Source organism: Bos taurus, chromosome 5 (assembly GCF_002263795.3).
Source record: "Bos taurus isolate L1 Dominette 01449 registration number 42190680 breed Hereford chromosome 5, ARS-UCD2.0, whole genome shotgun sequence".
Taxonomy (NCBI): Eukaryota; Metazoa; Chordata; class Mammalia; order Artiodactyla; family Bovidae; genus Bos; species Bos taurus.
In genome coordinates this window covers 84115985-84141987 of record NC_037332.1, presented here as the reverse complement: position 1 = coordinate 84141987, position 26003 = coordinate 84115985, and the positions used below count along the sequence as shown (strand labels likewise).

The window sequence follows — 26003 nt, the reverse complement described above, 5'->3', positions numbered from 1 at the left end:
AATCACTGTGGATGTGAGTATAGCCATGAAATTAAAAGACTGTTGCTCCTTGGGAGAAAAGCTATGACAAACCTAGACAGAATATTAAAAAGCAAAGCAGCCCTTTGCTGAAAAAGGTCTGTATAGTCCAAGTTATGGTTTTTCCAGTAGTCATATACAGATGTGAGCATTGAACCATAAAGAAGGCTGAGCGCCAAAGAATTAATTCTTTGAATTATGGTGCTAGAGAACACTCTTGAAGATTCTTGGACTGCAAGGAGATCAAACCAGTCAATCCTAAGGAAAATCAACACTGAATATTCATTGGAAAGACTGATGCTGAAGCTGAAGCTCCAATTCTTTGGCCACCTGATTCGAAGAGCTGACTTATTGGAAAAGACCTTGATGCTGGGAAATACTGAGGACAGGAGAAGGGGGTGACAGAGGGTGAGATGGCTGGATGGCATCACTGATTCAATGGACATGAGTTTGAGCAAATTCTGGAAATGAAGGACAGGGAAGCTTGACATGCTGCAGTCCACAGGGTCACAAAAAGTCGGACATGACTTAGTGATTGAACAACAACGATACTGAAAAATACTGGGGGACCACAAACCTACTGACCTTCAAGCTGACTGATCAGAACAGAATAGTGAATAAGTCACGACACACTGATGTGCTACAACTGGCTTGGACCAGCTCAGGAGAGCCTGAGAGCTGACTGTTAATTTCAGGAATTTTGCAAGGCAGATGACTTCATCCTGTAGCTTGAAACAGACCATGGTGGGAGTATTTACGTCACAGAAATGGGCAAAAGCTATAAACCAGGCTTCCTTTTCCCCTCAAGAGCCAGTTGTTAAACATTTACCAGCATTGAATCCTGACATTGTCACTATTTATGTGTTTATTTATTAGTCAGCCTGACTCCAATAAGGAAACCAAGGACTCAAGAGATTGAGAGTCGTATCCTTGGTGCCCTGTAAAATTGTAAGAGATTTGTAAGAGACAATGGAAGATACTGCCTAGATAATTGGTCTTTATACTGGACTTTGCAAATTCTTAAGAGTTTGTATACATAATTAAGTTCAATTCCTGGTCGGGTAACTAAGATCCTGAATGCCACAGGGTGTGGCCAAAAATTTTTAAAATAAACACAACATTGTTTATAAACACAAATAAACACATTGTTTATAAACACAACAACATTGTTTATAAACACAACTATACTTCAATTAAAAATAAAAAAGAAAATGAAAAGAAACTTTTCTTTAAAAAAGATGGTATTTTAGCCCATAATTTTTCTGAATTCAGAACAATTGAGGAAATGTGTCAGAGACACTAATTCTTTTTATCATAGTTGGAGTGCTTTGCAGGACTACCAAAAATTTTAAGATACTTTGAAAAACCCCCATGGCTATAAATTTTACATGCCTTCTTTGCTGTTCAACGTGCTTTATTTCATAAGGTAATTAAAATATTAAAATGTATTTCATCAAACTATATTGTGAAATATTTATCCAATTACAGTCAATCCTCATTTTGTTTTACAAGATGTTCAATACTTTCTATCTCCTAGTAACAACAAAAAAAATTTAAACATAATTCTAAAATGTATAGATCTCAATTATAAAATGACTGAAAGGTACATAGTTTTTTTTTTTTTTTTTTTTAGTCAGGAGCAAAGAAGTCTGGCACTGTGGCCTCAGGTTACTCTCACAGTCCTTACCATTAGACTGGAGAGTGAACATTTCTGGAGGAGGGTTAGACAGTGGTAAGCAAACCCTTACAGAATACCCAAAAGTAAAGAAGAGAAAAAAGAATCCCTTTGAACAGTTTAGTGACTCACTGCAAATGTTTCATTAAAGTTGTTGTTTAACAAAATACCTTCACTGAAAAGGGAAAGCTTTAGTTGCTCAGTCGTGTCCAACTCTTTGCAACCCTGTGGACTACAGCCCGCCAGGCTCCTCTGTCCGTGGAATTCTCCAGGCAAGAATACTGGAATGAGCTGCCATTCCCTTCTCCAGAAGATCTTCCTGACCCAGGGATTGAACCTGGGTCTCCTGCATTGCAGGCAGGTTTTTTACCATCTGAGCCACTACAGAAGCTCTGATGTGTGTGTGTGGGGCGGGGGGCGGGGGGTGGGGGAAGGGGGGGGAAGTCTATGGAAAAGGAATCTAGAAAGCAATAGTTGTAAAACATGGTGAACTTCTTTTAAAATGATTATATATGTGTGTATATATAAATACACATATATAAAAGTCAAAAACTGACTTGTTTCATTTTGCTTAAGAAGATCTTGAGCAGAAAAAAATAAAAACCTTTGATATCTATAAACAGTCATTAATTCACAGCCTACATTGTATCTCATGGTTTTGTTTTTTTCAAGTATACCCCAAAGTCAGCTTTTCTTAGATCCTGTGATCTAAGTGTGCTTGATGTGAGCTCTCCTATGGAGTCATACCGGATAGTAAATGTCTGTGTTATTAATAGTATCAAAGCAATAAATGTGTTCCTGACATCAGCTAAACCTGGGTATTTACAAGGCACCTGCACAGCCTCTAAGGCTGCTGGCAGAATATGTCGAATTGTTTCCTCTAAAAGCATCCACTAAAAATAACCCTTTTTTTCTTCTTTATTAGGAATTCCAGAAGTTATGGTCTCTTATAAAATCAAAAGCATGTGGGAACCGTTCCAGAAAGTTCCTTCGAGCATTCAAGGCAATGTATTTGTGACCCTTCATACAGGGATGGCAGCAGCCATCTATGTTGATTGTTTCAATAAAACTCTCAATTTAAAGGTCATTTATTTTGGCAACTTGATGATTACATTTAGCCAGGTTGGAAGTAGGAGGTGAGATAAAATTTCCTTGATCAAGAAAAGAGAAAAAGTTTTTTTTTTAATCAAAAAAGTAGGCAATCTCAGTGGCAACAGTTTGTCCAAATAACTACAGACATTGCCTTAGTCTTCTGGCATCAAACAGTATAAAGAATGGCAAGAAATAAACTCTTTCTGCTTTAGTGAAAAGAATCTATAACTATCCTGTTTTCTAGAAATGAGAGGAATAATTTATCCCACCAGTTCGTCTATTTTCATGCCTAGGAAAACTTGTTTAAAAATTCTTTTCTCTTGCAAATGTATTCAGTAGTATTGATTTAGCCACTGCTTCTTACATCCAGGGCATGAAATCAACAGATAACTTGTGTGCATGAAGGGAAATGAAAGACTTAGAAAATAATGCCTGTTAAAATACTTTTTAAAAAAAGTCAAAGGGAAGACATTTCTGAGAGCAAGGGAAGGGGAGTAAAAATGATGAAAGATTTTGCTGATGAAAGGAACTGTGCATGTTCAATCTATGCACCAAACTATGCATGTTCAATTCAAAGAAAAGACATTTAAATGACAATTATGAAAGGGAGCAGCCACTGGTTTTGGTTATTAGGCAAGGATTAGACGTAGCACAACAGATTGAAGAACACCCTCTTCACTCGGATGCCTTTAAGGGCAGCTTCTCAAATTCATTACTAGAGTTGCAACAGCCCTCCACTTGGGAGAAGCCAAGAAAGCTATACTGCCTGCCTTCCTCCCTCCATCTATTTCTTTTCTTTCTCTCCCTCCCTTGTTGGAAGCACTCACTTTGCCTGATGCACTGTATTCTTTACGCTCCAGAGTCTGCCCAGTCAGATCAGCTTCAGTTTACTGAAGAACCTCCATTCACTCTGTGTGTAAACAAATAACATTTCTGTCCATGCTCTCCTTTCCCCCTTGCTTACCAACTCCCCTAAAAATGTTTTCAGCTATTTTACTTATTAGAATAGTCTAATTCCAGTGTTTAGGATGCAGTATTGGACTTCCCTGGTGGTCCAGTGGTTAGAAGCCTACCTGCCAACACAGGGGACAGGGGTTTGATTCCTGGTTTGGAAAGATTCCACATGTCGCGGGACAACTAAACTCGTGCATCACAGCTACTGAAGCCTGCAGGCTCTAGAGCCCAAGCTCCTCAACAAGAGAAGCCACTGCAGAAGCTCATGTACCATAACTAGAGGGCAGCCCCCACTGCTCTCTAATTACATAATTAGAGAAAGCCCACGCAGAGCAATGAAGACCCAGAGAAGAAAGAAAGGAAGAAAGAAAAGCAAGGGGAAAAAAGAAATAATGAAAGAAAGAAAGATGCAGTACTACTTGTTTGAAAACTCCAGCGTTGCTGGATTCAAGTATTGTTCCTTTTGCCTCCTTAGCTCCCGTTGGGCTCTCTGTACAGGAACATGCGTGGTGGGGATGGTGGTGGGTCTCAGGGACATGGGACTCTCTCACCTGAACAGGACGCCCTGCTCTCCTCTTCTCCAAGCTATCTCCCCCAGAGTCAGAGTCCCGAGAAAATGAAGAAACGGGCCTCCGAACTTGACCCCTGACTGAGACTGCTGTCGCTGCTCTTCCTCTGGCCCAGAATGACTGGCTTTGGTGTCATCTGTGTGTCAGGGAGTCAAACACTGATCTGGAAACACATGGGTTTTCTGCAAGGCCAACCCTTCCATGGCAAGTTTTCTAGGTTTGGAAGGAGACCACTCACTCACTCTCAGCTCCCTCCATGGGCCATCAGCACCCCAGCCTCTTGCTTCAGAGAACTCCTCTTTTAGAAAATAACCCAGCCGCATCTGACTCAACTCACGTCTCCTCCTCACCCCAGATGGTGGGAGCGCCAGTATGTCTGGGAGACCTGCTGTCCCAGCCTCTCTCTGCTGACCTTTCTCCAGGTCCCAGGAGCACTAAGCTCAGCAGGCCCAAAGGGTCTCAAATTTCAAAGGAGAGATCCTTACTCTTACTCCTCCCTGAGAGGCAGGGGTGGGAGGGTGCAGGGGGTGTTGGAGAGAGCAGAAGAGTTCAGGTACCTCTTCCCCTCCCCTCTCCACCCCCACTCCACCCACCCCACCCCCCACTCCACTCACCCCCACCTTCACCCCATCCACCCCCACCCTCATTCCACCTACCCCTATCCCCACCTCTGCAAATTTTCTTGACAATGATCTTGGGATTTCCCTTCCCTGTCTCCTCTCGAGAGGTGATAATGTGTGTACGCAGAAAGAATAACTTTTCTGCACAAGCATAGCACCTTTTTAAAGACAGCATTTTATCTCCCCGCCCTCCCCCATCACCATGTTAACTTGGGGGCCTTAGCTGGGGGCGGGAGAGAGTAGGGAAGGTGGTTGGTTACTGGCTGCTTCTCAGCCCTGCCTCCTCTCACTCCACCCAGGAGGTGGTAGCTGGCCCTCCTGCTGCTGTCACTGTAAGTGCAGAATGTGAAGTACTTGGTGCCTTTAATCCCCCAATGATGCAACAGGAAAAATCCCTTTTCACACCCTGCTCCATGTGGACTAATCTGGACCAGCCACTGGGGCAGCCCCCCCTCCCCCAACCGCCCCGTCCCACCGCCCCGCCCTTCCATCTACTTAAGAGAGAGTCCCGGCCACTTGCTCCTGCCTCACTGGATGCTCAGTCCTCCTGACTGATATTTGGCAGTGGTCAGGCAATTCTCTACGTCATCACAGGGACCAACTCATCATTAACTTAGATGCTCTGATATCATCAAAATATACAACAAACTGAGAGGGAGAAACCAAGGAGCAAAATGTCTGCTGACAACTCAGCTTCTCTGTTTATTTTCCTGAGGATCCCTCCCCCACTGCATGTATCCCAACTCCCCTACCCCAGCGACAGCCTCCTCTGTGGACCCATTTTATCCTGCAAATCAGAATACTCTGAAACTATTCCCCATCCTTCCCCAACCTCAAGGGAAAGGATTCTCCCAGCTGATGGTTGTGCTCATGCTAAGTCACTTCAGTCATGTCCAACTCTTTGTGACCCTATGGACTGCAGCCCGCCAGGCTCCTCTGTCCGTGGGATTTTCCAGGCAAGAATACTGGAGTGGGTTGCCATGCCCTCCCCCGGGCGGGTCTTCCTGACCCAGGAATCCAATTTGTGTCTCCTGCATTGCAGGTGGATTCTTTACCACTGAGCCAGCAAGGAAGCCCAGCTGAAAGGCATATGCTTTTCCCCAGGGGATAGATTATCGCCTCAAGGCAGAGGTTCACAGAAATTCAGCAGCATCATTCTAAACTGCACCAGAGTTATACATGTAGAACTACTGTTGTCATAGAAATAAGAATGTATGCGTTAATGCCAAGCAACCTACAGCAAATTGCAGGCAACTGCCCAAGGCCCTGTGTTTTGGGAACCACATTAAGCACTGAGGCTTAGGTAGCTATTGGAAGAAAAGCAACAGCTGGTCAGTTGGTGGGGGGCAAAATACAAACATCTTCATCACATAAGCAATCTGTCATTTCTAACAGTATCACCAAAAAATGCGGTAAGGTTACCCTTTCCTCAAATACACTCTCCAGAGGGTCAATCTGTGACTTCTTTTCCTGCAATGTTTATAGTAACATTGACTTTAGTGGTTTTATTACCAAGATTCCACCTGTCCCAAAATGTAGACAGAGGAAAGAAAGCAGATGCAGAGATAGATCTGTATGAAGTGACTTCACGAGGCTGAGGTTACAGAGCTGTTATAAATGAGCTTCTAAGTGGCTACGACTCCAAAATTTTTTTCAAATCTCTGAATTTACAGACAAGAAGTTTACTTTTCCATGACCACAGATATACAATTAGAAATGAAAGCAAATGACAAAACGTATCTTTCTTTTCTCAAAATTTATGTTGTGAATGAGTAAAGGGAGAAACAGAACTGCCTAGGAACTGTAGTGCATGGTTCTACCACCTTTTCAAATATCTCAAATACAATATCACTCCATTCTTCAGCTCTACTCTTAGGTACAAATACACTGAAGGTTTCTAACTTTGATTTCTTAATTTACCTGTCTTGATAACCAATTGAGAATGTTATAAATCATTGTGTTATACAGAGATAATCTCTAATTTGGTTTCCTGGTGGCATAAAAGAGTTAATCTGTCTTTCCATAATTGAGTGTATCAATAACTTCTTGGAATAAGTTGCCCTTCACAAAGACATTTACAGAGAAAATAACAATCTTATTCCCTAGGAATTTAAAGAACAACTTTGGGTGGGTCACTTTGCCTTCCTCAGTCTTAATGTCATCATTTGTATAATGGAGATAACAATGACGATGATGATACTTTATTGTAACCTAAAGGACTGTTATATATGGGCTTCCCTGGTGGCTCAGAGGTTAAAGCGTCTGCCTCCAATGCGGGAGACCGGGTTCGATTATTATAACTGCTACAGAACACTTTCAGTTCAGTTCAGTTCAGTCGCTCAGTCATGTCCGACTCTTTGCGACCCCATGAATTGCAGCAGGCCAGGCCTCCCTGTCCATCACCAACTCCCGGAGTTCACTCAAACTCATGTCCATCAAGTCGGTGATGCCATCCAGCCATCTCATCCTCTGTCACCCCCTTTTCCTCCTGCCCCCAATCCCTCCTAGCATCAGAGTCTTTTCCAATGAGTCAACTCTTCGCATGAGGTGGCCAAAGTACTGGAGTTTCAGCTTTAGCATCAGTCCTTCCAATAAACACCCAGGACTGATCTCCTTTAGAATGGACTGGTTGGATCTCCCTGAAGTCTAAGGGACCCTCAAGAGTCTTCTCCAACACCACACTTCAGAAGCATCAATTCTTCAGCACTCAGCTCTCTTCACAGTCCAACTCTCACATCCATACATGACCACTGGAAAAACCATAACCTTGACTAGACAGACTTTTGTGGGCAAAGTAATGTCTCTGCTTTTGATTATGCTATCTAGGTTGGTCATAACTTTCCTTCCAAGGAGTAAGCGTCTTTTAATTTCATGGCTGCAATCACCATCTGCAGTGATTTTGGAGCCCAGAAAAATAAAGTCTGACACTGTTTCCACTGTTTCCCCATCTATTTCCCACGAAGTGATGGGACCAGATGCCATGATCTTCGTTTTCTGAAAATGTTGAGCTTTAAGCCAACTGTTTTAACTCTCCTCTTTCACTTTCATCAAGAGGCTTTTGAGTTCCTCTTCACTTTCTGCCATAAGGGTGGTGTCATCTGCATATCTGAGGTTATTGATATTTCTCCTGGCAATCTTATTCCAGCTTGTGCTTCTTCCAGCCCAGCATTTCTCATGATGTACTCTGCATATAAGTTAAATAAACAGGGTGACAATATACAACCTTTTCCTATTTGGAACCAGTCTGTTGTTCCATGTCCAGTTCTAACTGTTGCTTCCTGACCTGCATACAGGTTTCTCAAGAGGCAGGTCAGGTAGTCTGGTATTTCCATCTCTTTTAGAATTTTCCACAGTTTACTGTGATCCACACAGTCAAAGGCTTTGGGATAGTCAATAAAGCAGAAATAGATGTTTTTCTGGAACTCTCTTGCTTTTTCCATGATCCAGCAGATGTTGGCAATTTGATCTCTGGTTCCTCTGCCTTTTCTAAAACCAGCTTGAACATCTGTTGAGCTATTTCAAATCCTAAAAGATGATGCTGTGAAAGTGCTGCACTCAACATGCCAGCAAATTTGGAAAACTCAGCAGTGGCCACAGGACTGGAAAAGGTCAGTTTTCATTCCAATCCCAAAGAAAGGCAACGCCAAAGAATGCTCAAAGTACCGCACAATTGTACTCATCTCACAGAACACTTTACAAACTATAAAATCTGATAACAGACATTAGTTACCTTCAAAATCCTGCTATAAGGCTCTACGCTCTCTATAAAGACCTATATTACAACTGACGATTATCAGCTAGGTGTGTATGTCCAAAGCTATAACTACGTGCACAGAATGCACGTCTATCAGGATCATTTCTAAATGCAGCTCCTAAATCAGTGCTATATTTGAAAGTGCTTGGCACATTTTAACTGAGTTAATCACCATCCGGCATCAGAGGGCCCATGATGCTGCCTGGCCATTGCTAACTGGAAGCTAAAAATTAAATGTTAAGCTGCAAGAGCCATCCCAGGAATTAACAATGTGCTCCAGGCACACACTGCTGTGCCTTTTCCAGAGAAGCAGGAAGTGAAAATAACAACAAAAGCTGCTCCATGGGGAGCTTTTACAACTGCCTGGCAGAGTGCTGAAGTCTTTCCACACACTTTACCCTTAACTCTCATGAGAGCCCTAGGAGGTAAGTATTGTGTTCCCTATTTTTGAGATGAGAAGATTCTAATTTTCTGATAAGATAAGGGACTGGAACTCATTGCTCCACCTTGGTTCTTAGCCAGTAGATGGGGATTGTGTCCTTCCACGCATATTTAAGGGTAACACTGACATTAGCTTATCAGGCCCGAAGACAGTTACTTGGAATCTTGCCTCTTTTCATACTCAGGACGAGGAGAGAAGGAAGATAAAACATAGAGCAGGTCATTTTGCTTCTGTTCATGTTTTTAGAAGGCTTTACAGTCCCAGTTCTGAAGGGAAGGTGGGACATCCTTCCAGAATTAGCTGGATTTGCCTCTCCTTGTACCCCGTGGCAGCTCCCTCATGAATATATAAGCAGCATAAGCTCTCCAGAACATCTGTCCAAGAGGAACAGCAGCGAGCGCTGCACCCCAGGTACCTTTTGAGAATCTGCCTGATTTTAAGACTGAGAGGTGTTTTTTTTTTTTTTTTCATCTGCAGCATCCCAATCTTAATAACCTGTAATTAACCTGCTTTTTTTTTTTTTTAAACATTTTATCCCGGTATTAGAAAAGACCCTGATGCTGGGAAGATTGAAGGTAGGAGGAGAAAGGGATGATAGAGGACAAGGTGGCTGGGTAGCATCACCGACTCAAAGGACATGAGTATGAACAAGCTCTGGGAGATGGTGAAAGACAGGGAAGCCTGGCGTGCTGCAGTCCATGGGGTCGCAAACAGTCGGATATGACTGAGCGACTGAACCACAACCACAACAACAAAATCAAAGTTTCTAGGAGTGAGTGACAGCTGAGGCAAATTTTTACCATCTGGGTGATTTCCCTGCACAGGGGAGCAGGTGAACCTGATTTCAGCAGCTAAATCCTACATCAGCTGATTCACAATTAAGTGCAGCCTCATTCATTCCAGGCTGTCAGAGAGCCGCACACTGAAGCCGAATCATACTCCTGTGCCCAACTAAGTAGAATGAATGCTAATGAAGAAATGTCAGGGAAGATGAAGCCACAGGATCATGGAAATTTAGAATGAAAGCTTAGATGAGGTTCATTTATTCCATCACTCAGCCAGGAGTCCCATTTGTCTAGATATAACAGATAACACATTTATCTACTGTTGGGTGACAAATTACCACAAACTAGCAAAGTAATGGCACCCCACTCCAGTACTCTTGCCTGGAAAATCCCATGGACGGAGGAGCCTGGGAGGCTGCAGTCCATGGGGTCGTGAAGAGTCGAACACGACTGAACGACTTCACTTTCACTTTTCACTTTCATGCATTGGAGAAGGAAATGGCAACCCACTCCAGTGTTCTTGCCTGGAGAATCCCAGGGACTGGGGAGCCTGGTGGGCTGCCGTCTGTGGGGTCACACAGAGTCGGACACGACTGAAGTGACTTAGCAGCAGCAAAGTAAAGCAACATTCTTTTATTAGTATGCAGTTCTGTAAGGTGAAAGTCTCAAGGTTTTGGCTGGGTTCTCTTCTTAGAGTCCCACAGGGTCAAAGTCAAAGTGTCAGCTGGGTGGAGGTCTTATCTAGATGCTCAGGTGAGGACTCTGTTCACAAATACATTCAGACCATGGGCAGAACCCAGCTCCTTGTTACCAAGGGTGGAGGCCTCCATCTCATGGCTGGCTGTTTACCCCTAGCTGTTCTCAGCTTCTAGAGACCACCTGCATTCCTCATCACATGACCCCTCCATTGTGGAGCCAACATTAGTATATGAAATCCTTCTCCTACCTTGAAATTTTTTTCCTTTTATGCCATCAGCAAGACAAAGCTCTCCACTTTTAAGGGTTCCTGCAATTAGATTAGATCTACCTGAATAATCTCTCTTTCTAAAGGTTAACTCTGCCATACAATACACCACTCTCACAGGCTCCAGAGACTGGGGGGTGGGGGGGGCATGAAATCTTGGGGGACCACTTTAAGCTTCTGTCTACCACACTTGAAAGTGAAGTGTTAGTTGCTCAGTCATGTCCGATTCTGAGACACCATGGACTGTAGCCCCCTAGAATTTCTCTAGGCAAGATTACAGGCGGAAGTTGCCATTCCCTTCTCCAGGAGATCTTCCCAACCTAGGGATCAAACCCAGGTCTCCTGCATTGGAGACAGATTCTTTACCATCTGAGCCACCAGAGTGGCCACACTTAGCAAGTAGAATTAATAAAAATATTGTTAGGTTTATCATATTCTTGAAAGATAAACATATTGTAAGTACAGGAAGAAGCAGTTAGAAATAATATTAAGAACCATGTCTAAATTTCTATACATGAAATTTTTCAAAGTTTAAATGGCATACTATTAACTCTCCAAGGAAGTATCTTAAAGAAACCAAGCTATGCACGTTGTTCTTCCATTGACACATGATAAAAATCAATCACATTATTTATTTTACTCAATTGCTTAGTTAAAACTTGTGTCTCCTTTATGTTTGGGTCAATCTTATCTCTACTAGATTCTGCACCCTTGCAGGTGGTCAACAAGTTACCAACCAGTGTTAAAGTGCCTTATAAATTACTTGCCCAGGAATAGTGGTGATCATGGTATTTGGGTGTTCTAGGCAGATATCCTAAACCAATTTAATGCCTATATGTTGCCCAAATGCCCAAACCTATGAGGTTATTAAAGATGAGCTCAGGTTTATGATTGGTAAATTGCCAGCCACGCTGTTAGAAGCTGAGAAGTTAATAGAAGAATTCTGAGGTGCCTTTTTCTGTATGACTGGAACAAAAGTTGTTTAGCTAGTTTCCTGGTAAGTACAGTCCCTGATTCCTGTAGATTCAAGCCCATTTCTGAGGCCAGTGATCAGGAAGTGGTTTTTTTGTTTTTTTTTTCTGGTTAGTAAAAAAAACAGGTTTTGATTAGTAATTGCTATATTCCTGCAAGCATAATAAAGTTTTCTTCCTGCATTCAATTTTTTAAAACTGTTACCTATCTTGATTTCCTAAACTGAAATACAGACTTTTGAAATTCCATGGTTTTTGTTTGATGTGGAATCTTTGCCAAAGCAGAAAACTTTGCTTCAAAAATAAATTTTGGGAATCTACATGAAAGCATGATCTTTTAATTTTAAAAAATAAAGAATATTTAAAGTATTCTTGGCCACAGGCTGAAAATCATCTTATGACTTAAATGATTTTCATCTTGAAAATCATTTAAAGTATTTTGTTTCTTTTCTATCTACATCATCAGGGAAGTTCTCCTTCATTCCAGATAACAAAAGTGAAGCAGTATGACAGGAGACAGAATCATTTCCTGCTAATATTTCCAAGATCATCAAAATAAACTTGGAGAGCAGGCAGGTGGAAGCCCTTCGGGGGGTGGAAGTGAAGGGTTTCATTCACCAGCAAAGTCATTACCAGACCTTTGCCCTGGACTTCACCCTGCAGAAGCCCTGTCAGATCTTTCTCTCACCTACTGGATCCAAAATAAAGCTTTGTAGCCAAAACATTCAGTGACAGATGGCTCATTCATTGCTGTAATGCTACCCTTTGGGTCTCTGAGGGGATGATTTCAGGAATAGAAAGCAGGGCAAATATCAGAGTGGACATATAACAGAATCGAACACAAGCAGTGTTTCTCCAGTCACTGAAGGAATCAAGACCTTCCCTCCTAAATTCTTTACATCAAACAACAAGGCACGATCCTTCTCTCTCTCCAAATTGTAATTAGTGCATAGTCTGAGGCATTGTCCAATCCCCCCTCAGACCCTACTAGCTTGGTCATTTTGCCAGCTACTTTATTTCCTTGTAACTAGAATGGGGATCATAAGAACATTTACCATTAGAACTTAATTACGTGCCCAGCCTAAGTTAACTAAGCTTAGGTTTAGTTTAAGCCCAAGCACTCAGAAATGATAACTGTTCATATTTTCATTCCAGGATTTGATTAACTTGGTTTTTTCAGAAAGGAACAATGCATAAGAGAACATAAAGCAAGCTGCATAACAAAGGAAACCCACCAAAGGAAAGGATCTTTTGATAAAATTCCTAACTCAGATAGGACTTACACAAAGTTAAGTGAAAGCCAGCATTTTGTCATGTTATTGTGGAATTGGGGCAGCTTCTCTCTGAAACAGGCCTTAAGAAGCAATTACTTATTCTTTCCAGAGTTGAGATCTCTAAAGCAAAGGGAGATTGTGACTTCCTCCTAGTTAAGCTCTCCTGATAAAATTTTCACATTATTCATCAGAATTGCTTCTAAATTTCATTTTTCTTGTTTGCTTCTCTTTTTGAGAAAACATGTGGATTTTTTTTTTCTATCCCATGCACTTACAAAGTTATAATTCATGAAGATCCTGCAGTTTGTTTTGCTTTCCCTAATTTGGCACAGCCTCATCTTTCCCCAGGAGGCCTGCATGTGTGCTGCTGTTTTCCAGTTTGTCTTGGCATCACGGCTTCACCTTTGGCACCAACTTCCGTACAGTTTTATCACCATTATCTGAACAGCGCCGCCCCATCTGCGTGTGCTTCACAACTGCCCTCTTCTGCCTGGCTCAGCTTCCCGTTATATTACCCATCCATCTGCTTCTAAAGAATGAGGGAGTGATGCTGCTTCGCTCGGGGTTTGAGAATCCTGACCTTCTTTAGGGGTTAGTCACTGTGTATCATTGGGTTCCTAACTTTCTTTCTTCAAAATTTTCTTTTCTGGGGGCTTCCCTGGTGGTCCAGTGGCTAAGACTCAGCACTCCCAATGCAGGGGGCCTAGGTTTGATCCCTGTTTAGGGAACTAGATCCCACAGACCACAACTAAGAGTTCACACACTGCAACTAAGAACCCATACAGCTGAATAAATACATAAATATAAAACTGATTAAAAAAAAATTATTTCCCAACTGAAAACCACATGAAATTAACCAGGTTCTGAGAAATGCTGGACTGGATGAAGAACAAGTTGGAATCAAGATTGCTGGGAGAAATATCAATAACCTCAGATATGCAGATGACACCACCCTTATGGCAGAAAGTGAAGAAGAACTAAAGAGCCTCTTGATGAAAGTGAAAGAGGAGAGTGAAAAGTTGGCTTAAACTCAACATTCAGAAAACTAAGATCATGGCATCCAGTCCCATCACTTCATGACAAATAGATGGGGAAACAGTGGAAACAGTGTCCGACTTTATTTTTGGGGGCTCCAAAATCACTGCAGATGGTGACTGCATAAAATTAAAAAACGCTTACTCCTTGGAAGAAAAGTTATCAGCAACCTAGACAGAGACATTACTTTGTCAACAAAGGTCTGTCTAGTCAAAGCTATGGTTTTTCCAGTAGTCATGTACGAATGTGAGAGTTGGTAAAGAAAAGCTGAGTGCCGAAGAATTGATGCTTTTGAACTTTGGTGTTGGAGAAGACTCTTGAGGGTTCCTTGGACTGCAAGGAGATCCAACCAGTCCATCCTAAAGGAAATCAGTCCTGAAGATTCATTAGAAGGACTGATGTTGAAGCTGAAACTCCAATACTTTGGCCACCTGATGCGAAGAGCTGACTCATTTGAAAAGACCCTGATGCTTGGAAAGATTGAAGGCAGGAGGAGAGGGGAATGACACAGGATGAGATGGTTGGATGGCATCACCAACCCAATGGACATGAGTTTGAGTAAACTCCGGGAGTTGGTGATGGACAGGGAGGCCTGGTGTGCTGCGGCCCATGCGGTTGCAAAGAGTCGGACATGACTGAGTGACTGAACTGAACTAATGGTTTCTAGAATACCTTCAACGAGCTTTTGTTCTTACTATGATTGATTTAGGCTGAATGCCATTTAATCTCTGGGTGCCAGAATCTTTACATACATTACTTTTAATTTAACAATAATCCTATGTGTTAATAAGCGCTGTTATCCCCACCTTATTATTATGGGAATTTAAGTAATTACCCAATAGCCAGTAGTGGCAGTAAATGGCTGCCTTTCCCACCAAGCCAAGATGCCCAAATGGCACCTTTGAAGGACAGTTTTTCTCAAATATTTGTACGTATGAAAGTTATCTGGCATGTTTATTAAAAGTGTATACCACAGAGTTCATCCTGCAAATTTCAGGTTCCCTCAGCCAGATTTCTGATTCAGGGGGTGGATCCAGGCTCTGCCTTTCAACAGGCTCTCTGCCAGACCGATGTGGGGCAATCAGCACAGCACACCCAGCTCAGGAGAGATGTGACCTGGCTCTGCCTTCCCAGCTATGCACCAGCTCCAGACCAAGCACCCCTTAAAAGCCATAAATTAAATAAGTATTGAGATTCACATTTATAAGAAAACTTATGTTGTGTGGGGTTTTCCCAGAATTCAGATTTTATTGGGCGGCAGAATTCTAGCCTGGGGATCAACAGAACTGTTTCTTTGGTCTCTTTCCTTTGCTGACTTCTTGTATGTCATTGGATCAAATAACTTACCTCATTGTGTCTCATTCTTGTCCTCTGCAGATGGACTGTGAAAGCAGATGTCCACACTCATCACAGAAGACCACTAAAGAAGAAAACTGTGACCATGGCAAAAGCATGAAAAGCTCCAGGCACAGACTGTGGTGTGAGTCCTCAAGATAAATTACCCCATTACAAGAAGGGCATGTTGATTTTATCATGGTTACCATTTACTTTACAAAACAACCATTTGGTTGGCATCTGTGAGACTGGCGTGTAGAGGCTTGCAAGGCACAGGCTTTGTGTTCTTGGAAAAGTTATGTTGTAGTCTGTGTACCTCATTTTCTTCATGTGTGAAATGGGAGTAAAAGAATTATCAACCTCATGAAGTGTTGAGTTCAGTCACTCCATGCTTCACATAAATGAGCTTTGACCAATTACTCAGCCCAGATATTTTTATTCTCAAGAGTTTGGCTTCAAACTATTGATAATATCAACATATTCATTCTCAAGTCTGTGCTGTATGCTATGAGATACAAGGTCTTACAAAAAACAAGTAGCTAAAACACACTTACATGATACCTAAAGCAACTGACTTGGGGGGGTTTTCACGATGTATTTTTTATGGGGAAAAGCTCCTTAATTGAAAAAAAAAAAGTGTCTATAATATGACCCTAGATTTTAAAAACAACATCAAAGCAATGACTGATTCCTCCAAATTTTGATATCATACATTATAAACACACATATAAACATACTCATTTATAAAATATTCAATACATGATTTACTAAGTGTATATATATGATTAACATAAGTTGTTTGGGAGAGAGAATAAAGAAATGATAAGAGAAGAAGGAAGACATGGAAAAAACCTAAATAAATAATAGAACAGTTTTAAAAAATATAGAGATGATTTAAAAAAGGATAAGTGATAGGACCTTATTTAAATAAATTTGCATCTGTATGTGTATATGTGTGTGTGTGTGAACGGCATAAAAACATAGTCACAAATACTATCAGTGGCTATCTCAAAGCATTGAAATGCAAGGAAAAAATGCTCTTTAGTGGTCTTTTTCAGTATTGCAATACTGTTTCTTATAATGACAAAAGTTACTTATAACTGAAAACATGGGACTCTGTCAAGATATTTATTAGTGCATATGATTTATTGTTTTATTTTACTTTTTTCAAATTGCCCCTAAAAGGTATGAATTACTTTGAAATGAGAAAAATTATATTCTTTAAAACAGTGTTCTTAGTAATAATAAAATGCAGTGGAACAAAGATACTCTTAATAGAAACCAAAGTTGCTTCAGTTACCCAAATAAAGCAGGCTGCACAATGAACTTGTTTTGCCAGAAGAAACTCAGTTACTAAATTCTTTCTTTCTTTTCCTTCTGTAAATGTTTTCAATGAAGTAAATATTGGATTTGTCAAATGAATCTAGGTTTTTAAAAAATTTTTATTGTATGGTTTTACTCATGTTTTCTCAACTTACTATTCTTTTCTATGGCTCATCATGTCCAAAACTGAACTCATCATTTTCTTCTGCCTCAGCTGACTTCTCTTCTTGTCTCTGTATCGGGTACGGACCCTGGATCTTCCCTGCAGTTCATAGGTCCTCTTCAGTCAATGAGTCAGTCATTTCTGCAGACACTATCCTGATATCAGATCCTATCACATCTCTTGCCCTCAGCCATTGTCCTCACTGGTCCTGCCTAAATTGCAACTGTTAGCTTTAAATCAGTTCCTGGGTTTCTTCAGGTCTCCACTTTGAAATTGTCATCAGGCAGGAAAATGTCTAAACTTCTCTACATGCCACCTAAAGAAAAGTAGACGCTGTCTGCCTATCTTCACTTCTTTCCAGGAAACAAACCATCTTCCCAAAACACGCTGCCTTGGGGCCTGTGGGTCACAGTGCTCTCACTCCCCGTGATGTCACAAGCCAGGTGACAGCTTCATCCCCCTGAACTCAATGCCTGGTTCAGAGAGAGGCATCTGATAAGCACAGTCATCCATTCTGTCCCAGAACTCTTCTGCTAGAGTGAGAAGAAAAACTCTCTCCTGCTTTTGGTGGGTCACAGATTAAGTTAGCAAACTCCTCTGAAGACTTATTTTCTTGAAACTTTCTAGGAGGTCATGTTCAAATAGTGTAGACACAGTAAGTCATTTCTTTTGGTTGTCCTATAAATAGGCACATATTTTCATCCAGTTTGGGACCAATTCCCATTTTATAAAGGGTACCAGGTTAGTAGTGATTTATGATGATTTTTACTTTATTTTTAGTGTGGTGGTTCCAAAAAAGGAAGATATTAATTCTAATTTCTAATTTCAGCTGGGCTATAAGTGTCTTCATTTTTTCACACTCCACATTGTAGGATTGCCATAGTAATTGTTTATTTTTGTTCTAACTTTTTATTGATAGATAACTGCATTAAAAGTATACAAAGTGCATGCCTCAATAAATTTTCAAAACTTAAAACAACTTTGTATATTTTATGCACATAGATAAAATTTAATGTGTCTAAGGTCAGGCTGAGCGCTGAAGAATTGATGCTTTTGAACTGTAGTGTTGGAGAAGACTCTTGAGAGTCCCTTGGACTGCAAGGAGATCCAACCAGTCCATTCTGAAGGAGATCAGCCCTGGAATTTCTTTGGAAGGAATGATGCTAAAGCTGAAACTCCAGTACTTTGGCCACCTCATGCAAAGAGTTGACTCATTGGAAAAGACTCTGATGCTGGGAGGGATTGGGGGCAGGAGGAGAAGGGGACAACAGAGGATGAGATGGCTGGATGACATCACTGACTCGATGGATGTGAGTCTGAGTGAACTCCAGGAGTTGGTGATGGACAGGGAGGCCTGGTGTGCTGCGATTCATGGGGTCGCAAAGAGTCGGACACGACTGAGCAACTGAACTGAACTGAAGGTCAAGACCATGTTCTCATTTTTCTCAACTGCCAAATCAAATCCCATGTGCAGAAGTAATGCCCAATGTTGATGTCACTGTCCTTCACCTATCAGACAAAGATTTTATACTTGAAAGTCACCAGGTAGAAAGGCTACTCCAGCATATGTATTTAACAATTCTTACGTCAATATGGAACAATTCTCCAATACTTTGGGTACTATTATTATCTCAGTTTTGTAGATCAGGAAACTGGTGGACAGAGACTTAAAAAGTGACTGAGATCAAATAGTAAGTGGAAGAGAGCAGGACCACAAAACAAAGCTCAATTTCTCCCAAATTATTTAAATCATCTAATTCCTCCACTAGGATGATTACATTTTCACTGAGACTGAGCAAAAACTTAACAATTTTTCTTAAGACCAAGAGAAAGAATCCACTTTCCTTTAGTAAATGTTAGCAGTGATTCAACCTTGGAGGAGGAAAACAGTTGAGGGAACTCGAATAGCATTTAAAATCCTTCAAAGAAGATATGCAAGAGCATGTGTTAGAAATTACAGACTTACTTTTCATTTATGGGCATCTTCCTGCATTTCTGGCTACATCCAGATCCCTCTGCAGCACCAACTTCTTTTCTATTGTTGTTGGTATGGAATCTCAAAGATCCTTAACTTGGGAGCTCTTGCTGATTGGTGAGATGGTGCTTCTGAGTGGACAGCCTGCTTCTCATCTCTCTAAATGCCTGACATTTAATTACAGAAGGATGGATGAGAAAGATCTTCCTTGAGGCCACTGAGAAAATCCCAGCCAAAAAGCCTACAAATTCCCATTTATTCCAATTGCTTAAGGTAAAGAAATTCTTCAGATTCCTTGGATATGTTTAAAAAAAATTCCAAGACTATTTACTTTGATATATAGTTTGAAAAGCTATAGATACTGCTAAGACATCTGTGGGAGACAGATTTATGTTCTGATTCTGATTTGACTGTGACTACTTCTGTTTAAAAATAAAAAGCAAACAGTAACCATTAGGGATTTAGTACCTGCCTTTCTTTATGTTTTTATTCAATATAGCTAAGATGAAGACAAAAATTTGGTGAGACTTTACAGATGAAGTGAAGAAAATAAAATACACACCAATTTGCTGTCTCTGACACAGAATATTCTAAGGAGTACAGTGGAATCAATCTATCTTGAGTCTGAACTAGTACAGGCTATACATGAAGACTGAGTATATTATAGATCTATAGACAAGGGAGATAAGATAGAATAAAAGAATAATTTTGAAGTTGCCTTTTAATTAAAGTTAATGCATCACTGTAACTTTAAAAGCAAAAATAAATCTAAGCAACTTACCATCTTTCTAAAGTAACTTTTTTATGAGTAACAATTGCAGTTATAAAAGACTATGGTATAAAATTTGTATTAGGGAGAAACATGGTCTTAACCTTTAAGAAATTATCTCTTGCTCTTTCTATGCCAAAATAACTCTCTTAATAAATGTCTTTCAAATCAAGTGGTAGCAACCACAGAAAGTATGCCTGCCTGCATTTGCTTTATGAACTTGATCTGAAGAACGATGACGGTATAATTCCATTACCCTGTAAATCATCACTTTCTTCACTGATCTCCTCTCATTTTCAAATATTGGTGGGATCTAGATAGCTGAGAAAGCTCCTGGAGGCATCACCTTCACCCCGACCTGCCCCAACTCTTTGCATCCTGCATCCTCATGACTTCATGATACGCCAAACCTCCTCTTGCTGGAATCATAAGATCATACTGATTGGTTTCTATGCCGTTACAAGCAAGAGGTGTCTTAAAATGCAGTTTATTCTCCCTCCTTCACTGTTGGTGGGAATGTAAGTTGGTACAACCACTATAGAAAACAGTATGGAGGTTCCTTCTGCTGCTGGTAAGTCACTTCAGTCGTGTCCGACTCTGCGCGACCCCATAGACGGCAGCCCACCAGGCTCCCCCGTCCCTGGGATTCTCCAGGCAAGAACACTGGAGTGGGTTGCCATTTCCTTCTCCAATGCATGAAAATGAAAAGTGAAAGTGAAGCCTCTCAGTCGTGTCCAACCCTCAGCAACCCTATGGACTGCAGCCTACCAGGCTCCTCTGTCCATGGGGTTTTCCAGGCAAGAGTACTGGAGTGGGGTGCCATTGCCTTTTCCATGGAGGTTCCTTAAGAAAGAAAAAATAGAGCTACCACATGATCCAGCAATCCCACTCCTGGGCAATATCCAGGAAAAAACATGCTTCTAAAGGGTACATGCATGCCAGTGTTCACTGCAGCATTGTTTATAGTAGCCAAGACATGGAAGCAACCTAAATGTCCATCAACAGATACATGGATAAAGAAGATGTGGTACAAATATATAATGGACTACTACTCAGCCATTAAAAAGAGTAAAACAATGCCATTTGCAGCAACATAGATGAACCTGGAGATTATCACACTAAGTGAAATAAGTCAGACAGAGAAAGACAAATATCACATGATCTCACTTAATGTAGAATCTAAAAAACAATGATACAAATGAACTTATTTACAAAACAAAAATAGACTCACAGACTTATAGAATGAACTTGTGGTTACCAGGGATGAAGGGTAGGTAGGAGGCATAGATGGAGAGTTTGGGATTGACATGTAAACACTGCTATTTTCAAAATAATCAACAAGGACTTGCCATATAGCACAGGGAACTCTGTTCAATATTCTGTGATAACCTAAATGGGAAAAGAACTTGAAAAAGAATACATACATGCATGTGTATAACTGCATCACTTTGCTGTACACTTGAAACTAACACAACATTGTTAATCAACTATACACCAACATAAAATTTAAAATTTTAAAATAAAATCAATGTAGTTTTTCTTGATCTATAGTAATTTTAATATTATCACAAATATACACTAACATCATCTTTCTAAACTAGCACACCAGATAAATTCCTCACCATATGGAGAATTAAGTTAACATTTGGTTAGGCAGTGTGAACTATAATACAAAGTTACCATCATCAAAACATTATGATACTGGCACAAAAACAGATACACGGATCAATGGAACAGAACAGAGAGCTCAGAAATGAATCCACACTCGTACGGTCAATTCATTTGTGACAAAAGAGCTAAGAATACCCACTGGGGAAAAAAGTCTCTTCAACAAATGATGTTGAGAAGCCTGGACAGCTACGTGCAAAAAAATGAAACTGGATTTCATTCTTACACCACATACAAAAATAAACTCAAAACAGATTTAAGAGTGAAATGTTAGACCTGAAATCACAAAACTTCTAGCAAACGTAGGTAGTAATCTCTCTGACATTGGACTTAGCAATTTTTAAATTTTTTTATGTCTCTTCAGGTAAGGGAAACAAAAGCACAATTAAGCAAATGAGACTGCATCAAACTAAAAGCTTTCACGTCAGAAAAGAAACAAGCAACAAAACAAAAGGCAAGCTATCAAACAGAAGAATATTTGCAAATGATGTATCCAGTAAGGGACTAATATCCAAAATATACAGAGGGCTCATACACCTCAATATTGAAAGAAAAAAAAAATCTGATTTTAAAATGGTCTCAGGGACTTTCCCGGTGATCCAGTGGTTGGGAATCCGTCTTCCAATGCAGGGGACATGGTTTCAATCCCTGGTCAGGGAACTAAGATCCCACAGGCTGCAGGGCAACTAAACCCACAGGTCACAGCTAGACAGCGTGTGTGCCACAACTAAGATCCAACAGAGTCACAAAGAAATAAACATGAGCACAGGACCTGAAGAGACATTTTTCCGAGGAAAACATACCAATGGCCAAAAGACATGAAAATGTATTCAGTGTCACTAAACATTAGGGAAATGAAAATCAAAATGAGATACCACCTCACACCTGTCATGGTGGCTATTATAAAAAAGATAAGAGACAACAAGTGTTGGTGAAAGATGTAGAGAAAACGGACCTCCCACACACCTCTCACACACTGTTGTTAGGAACATAAATTGATGCAGTCACAATGGATCAAACCTGGGCTCCCTGCATTGGGAGCAGAGTCATAGCCACTGGACCACCAGGGAAGTCCCCTCATTTCTGGTTTTAATAATATTTACAAAATTAGGGATAGAAAAAAAAAGGTGTTCTTAACTTGAAGTCTTGGTTAAGAATGCTCCAGGAACTTCCCTGGTTGAGGAACGAAGATCCCATATGCTACAGGGCAGCTAAAGCCCATGTGGGTCAACTACTGAGCCCTTGTGTTGCAAGTAAACCCGATGCAGCCAAAATAAATATTTTTTAAAAAAGAATACTCCAGTGGACAGTAACAGAAAACACTATGAATGGTGGCTCCAGTCAGTCAGTTCAGTCACTCAGTCGTGTCCGACTCATTGTGACCCCACGAACCCCAGCACGCCAGGCCTCCCTGTCCATCACCAACTCCCGGAGCTTACTCAAACTCATGTCCATTGAGTCGGTGATTCCATCCAACCATCTCATCCTCTCCCCTTCTCCTCCTGCCCTCAATCTTGCCCAGCATCAGGGTCTTTTCAAATGAGTCAGCTCTTCACATCAGGTGGCCAAAGTACTGGAGTTTCAGCATCAACATCAGTCCTTTCAATGAACAGCCAGGACTGATCTGCTTTAGGATGGACTGGTTGGATCTCCCTGCATTCCAAGGGACTCTCAAGAGTCTTCTCCAACACCACACTTCAAAAGCATCAATTCTTCAGTGCTCAGTTTTCTTTACAGTCCAACTCTCACATCCATACATGACCACTGGAAAAACCATAGCTTTGACTAGAGGGACCTTTGTTGGCAAAGTAATGTCTCTGCTTTTTAATATGCTGTCTGAGTTGGTCATAACTTTCCTTTGAAGGAGTAAGCGTCTTTTAATTTCATGGCTGCAGTCACCATCTGCAGTGATTTTGGAGCCCCCAAAAGTAAAGTCAGCCACTGTTTCCACTGTTTTCCCACCTATTTGCCATGAAGTGATGGGACCAGATGCCATGATCTTCGTTTTCTGAATGTTGAGTTTTAAGCCAACTTTTTCACTCTCCTCTTTCACTTTCATCAAGAGCCTCTTTAGTTCTTCTTCACTTTAAGCCATAAGGGTGGTGTCATCTGCATATCTGAGGTTATTATTTCTCCTGACAATCTTGATTCCAGCTTGTGCTTCATCCAGCCAGCGTTTCTCATGATATACTCTGCATATAAGTTAAATAAACAGGGTGAGACTATACAGCCTTGACATATTCCTTTCCCAATTTGAAACCAGTCTGTTGTTCCATGCCCAGTTCTAACTGTTGCTTCCTGACCTGCATATAGGTTTCTCAAGAGGCAGGTCAGGTGGTCTGCTACTCCCATCTCTTGAAGAATTTTCCAGTTTATTGTGATCCACACAGTCAAAGGCTTTGGCATAGTCAATAAAGCAGAAATAGATGTTTTTCTGGAACTCTCTTGATTTTTCCATGATCCAGCAGATATTGGCAATTTGATCTCTGGTTCCTCTGCCTTTTCTAAAACTAGCTTGAACATCTGGAAGTTCACGGTTCATGTATTGCTGAAGCCTGGCTTGGAGAATTTTGAGCATTACTTTACTAGCGTGTGAGATGAGTGCAATTGTGCGGTACTTTGAGCATTCTTTGGCATTTCCTTTCTTTGGGACAGGAATGAAAACTGACCTTCTCCAGTCCTGTGGCCACTGCTGAGTTTTCCAAATTTGCTGGCATATCAAGTGCAGCACTTTCACAGCATCATCTTTCAGGATTTGAAATAGCTCAACTGGAATTCCATCACTTCCACTAGCTTTGTTCATAGTGATGCTTCCTAAGGCCCACTTGACTTCACATTCCAGGATGTCTGGCTCTAGGTGAGTGATCACACCATCGTGATTATCTGGGTCATGAAGATCTTTTTTGTACAGTTCTTCTGTGTATTCTTGCCACCTCTTAATATCGTCTGCTTCTGTTAGGTCCATACCATTTCTGTCGTTTATCTAGCCCATCTTTGCATGAAATGTTCCCTTGGTATCTTTAATTTTCTTGAAGAGATCTCTGCTGCTGCTGCTTCTGCTAAGTCACTTCAGTCGTGTCCAACTCTGTGCGACCCCATAGACAGCAGCCCACCAGGCTCCCCTGTCCCTGGGATTCTCCAGGCAAGAACACTGGAGTGGGTTGTCATTTCCTTCTCCAATGCATGAAAGTGAAAAGTGAAAGTGAAGTCACTCAGTCGTGCCCGACTCTTAGCGACCCCATGTACCGCACCCTACCAGGATCCTCCATCCATGGGATTTTCCAGGCAAGAGTACTGGAGTGGGATGCCATTGCCTTATTCTAGTCTTTCCCATTCTGTTGTATTCCTCTATTTCTTTGCATTGATCGCTGAGGAAGGCTTTCTTATGTCTCCTTGCTATTCTTTGGAACTCTGCATTCAGATGCTTATATCTTTCTTTTCTCCTTTGCTTTTTGCTTCTCTTCTTTTGACAGCTATTTGTAAGGCCTCCCCAGATAGCCATTTTGCTTTTTTGCATTTCTTTTCCATGGGGATGATCTTGATCCTTGTCTCCTGTACAATGTCACGAACCTCAGTCCATAGTTCATCAGGCACTCTATCTATCAGATCTAGTCCCTTAAATTTATTTCTCACTTCCACCATATAATCATAAGGGATTTGATTTAGGTCATACCTGAATGGTCTAGTGGTTTTCCCTTTCCTCAATTTACGTCTGAATTTGGCAATAAGGAGTTCATGATCTGAGCCACAGTCAGCTCCTGGTCTTGTTTTTGCTGAATGTATAGAGCTTCTCCATCTTTGACTGCAAAGAGTATAATCAATCTGATTTCGGTGTTGGCCATCTGGTGATGTCCATGTGTAGAGTCTTCTCTTGTGTTGTTGGAAGAGGGTGTTTGCTATGACCAGTGTGTTCTCTTGGCAAAACTTTATTAGGACTGTACAGTCCATGGAATTCTCCAGGCCAGAATACTGGAGTAGGTAGCCTTTCCCTTCTCCAGGGGATCTTCCCAACCGAGGAATCGAACCCAGGTCTCCCAAATTGTGGGCAGATTCTTTACCAGGTGAGCCACAAGGGAAGCCCCATGATGGTTTAAGTGATAATAATTTTTTGGATTTATTTTACAAGAATTTCATAAGCAGGTAGTCTCAGAACTGGGTTAGTGAGTAAAATATATAACCTGGGACTCATCTCATTCCATCCTTGTATTCTGACCATGCTTAGCTGTCAGTTCTTCATTTCATTTTGGTTGCTTATTATCAGCAGGGCTGCCACAGATTTAAAATTGGATACAGGAAAAGGAGAACTGTTAACTAGCTCTGCACTCACATACACACTGACACCTTAACAGTTGTTAAGAGCAGTGGTGTCCAACCTTTTAGGCATCAGGGGCTGGTTTCGTGGAAGACAATTTTTCAACGGATTGCAGGGGCAGGGGATGGTTCACACAGTCATGTGAGCTATGGGGAGCAGAAGATGATGCTTCACACTCGCCTGTCACTTACCTTCTGCCATGCAGCCCTCTTCCTAACAGGGGCTGGGGATCCCTGCTTAAGAGGATTCAAATGTTCTCTCGCTTAAGATGTCCACAGACTTCCCCTTAACAGAGGAAGTAACTG

At 41.2% G+C, this 26003-nt stretch overlaps 1 protein-coding gene across 6 annotated transcripts in view; it reads right to left on the bottom strand.

Annotated features, from left to right (window-relative positions):
* The window catches only part of LMNTD1 (lamin tail domain containing 1), a 489613-nt gene that overhangs the window by 353229 nt on the left and 110381 nt on the right, over positions 1-26003 (bottom strand). Inside the window, exon 2 of one of the 6 annotated variants that reach the window (XM_059887034.1) lies at positions 18941-19116. The exons of the other annotated variants lie outside the window; for them this stretch is intronic. The gene's annotated coding sequence lies outside the window, so the exon portion shown is untranslated. The remainder of the gene's footprint in view (positions 1-18940; positions 19117-26003) is intronic. 6 annotated transcript variants of the gene reach the window in all.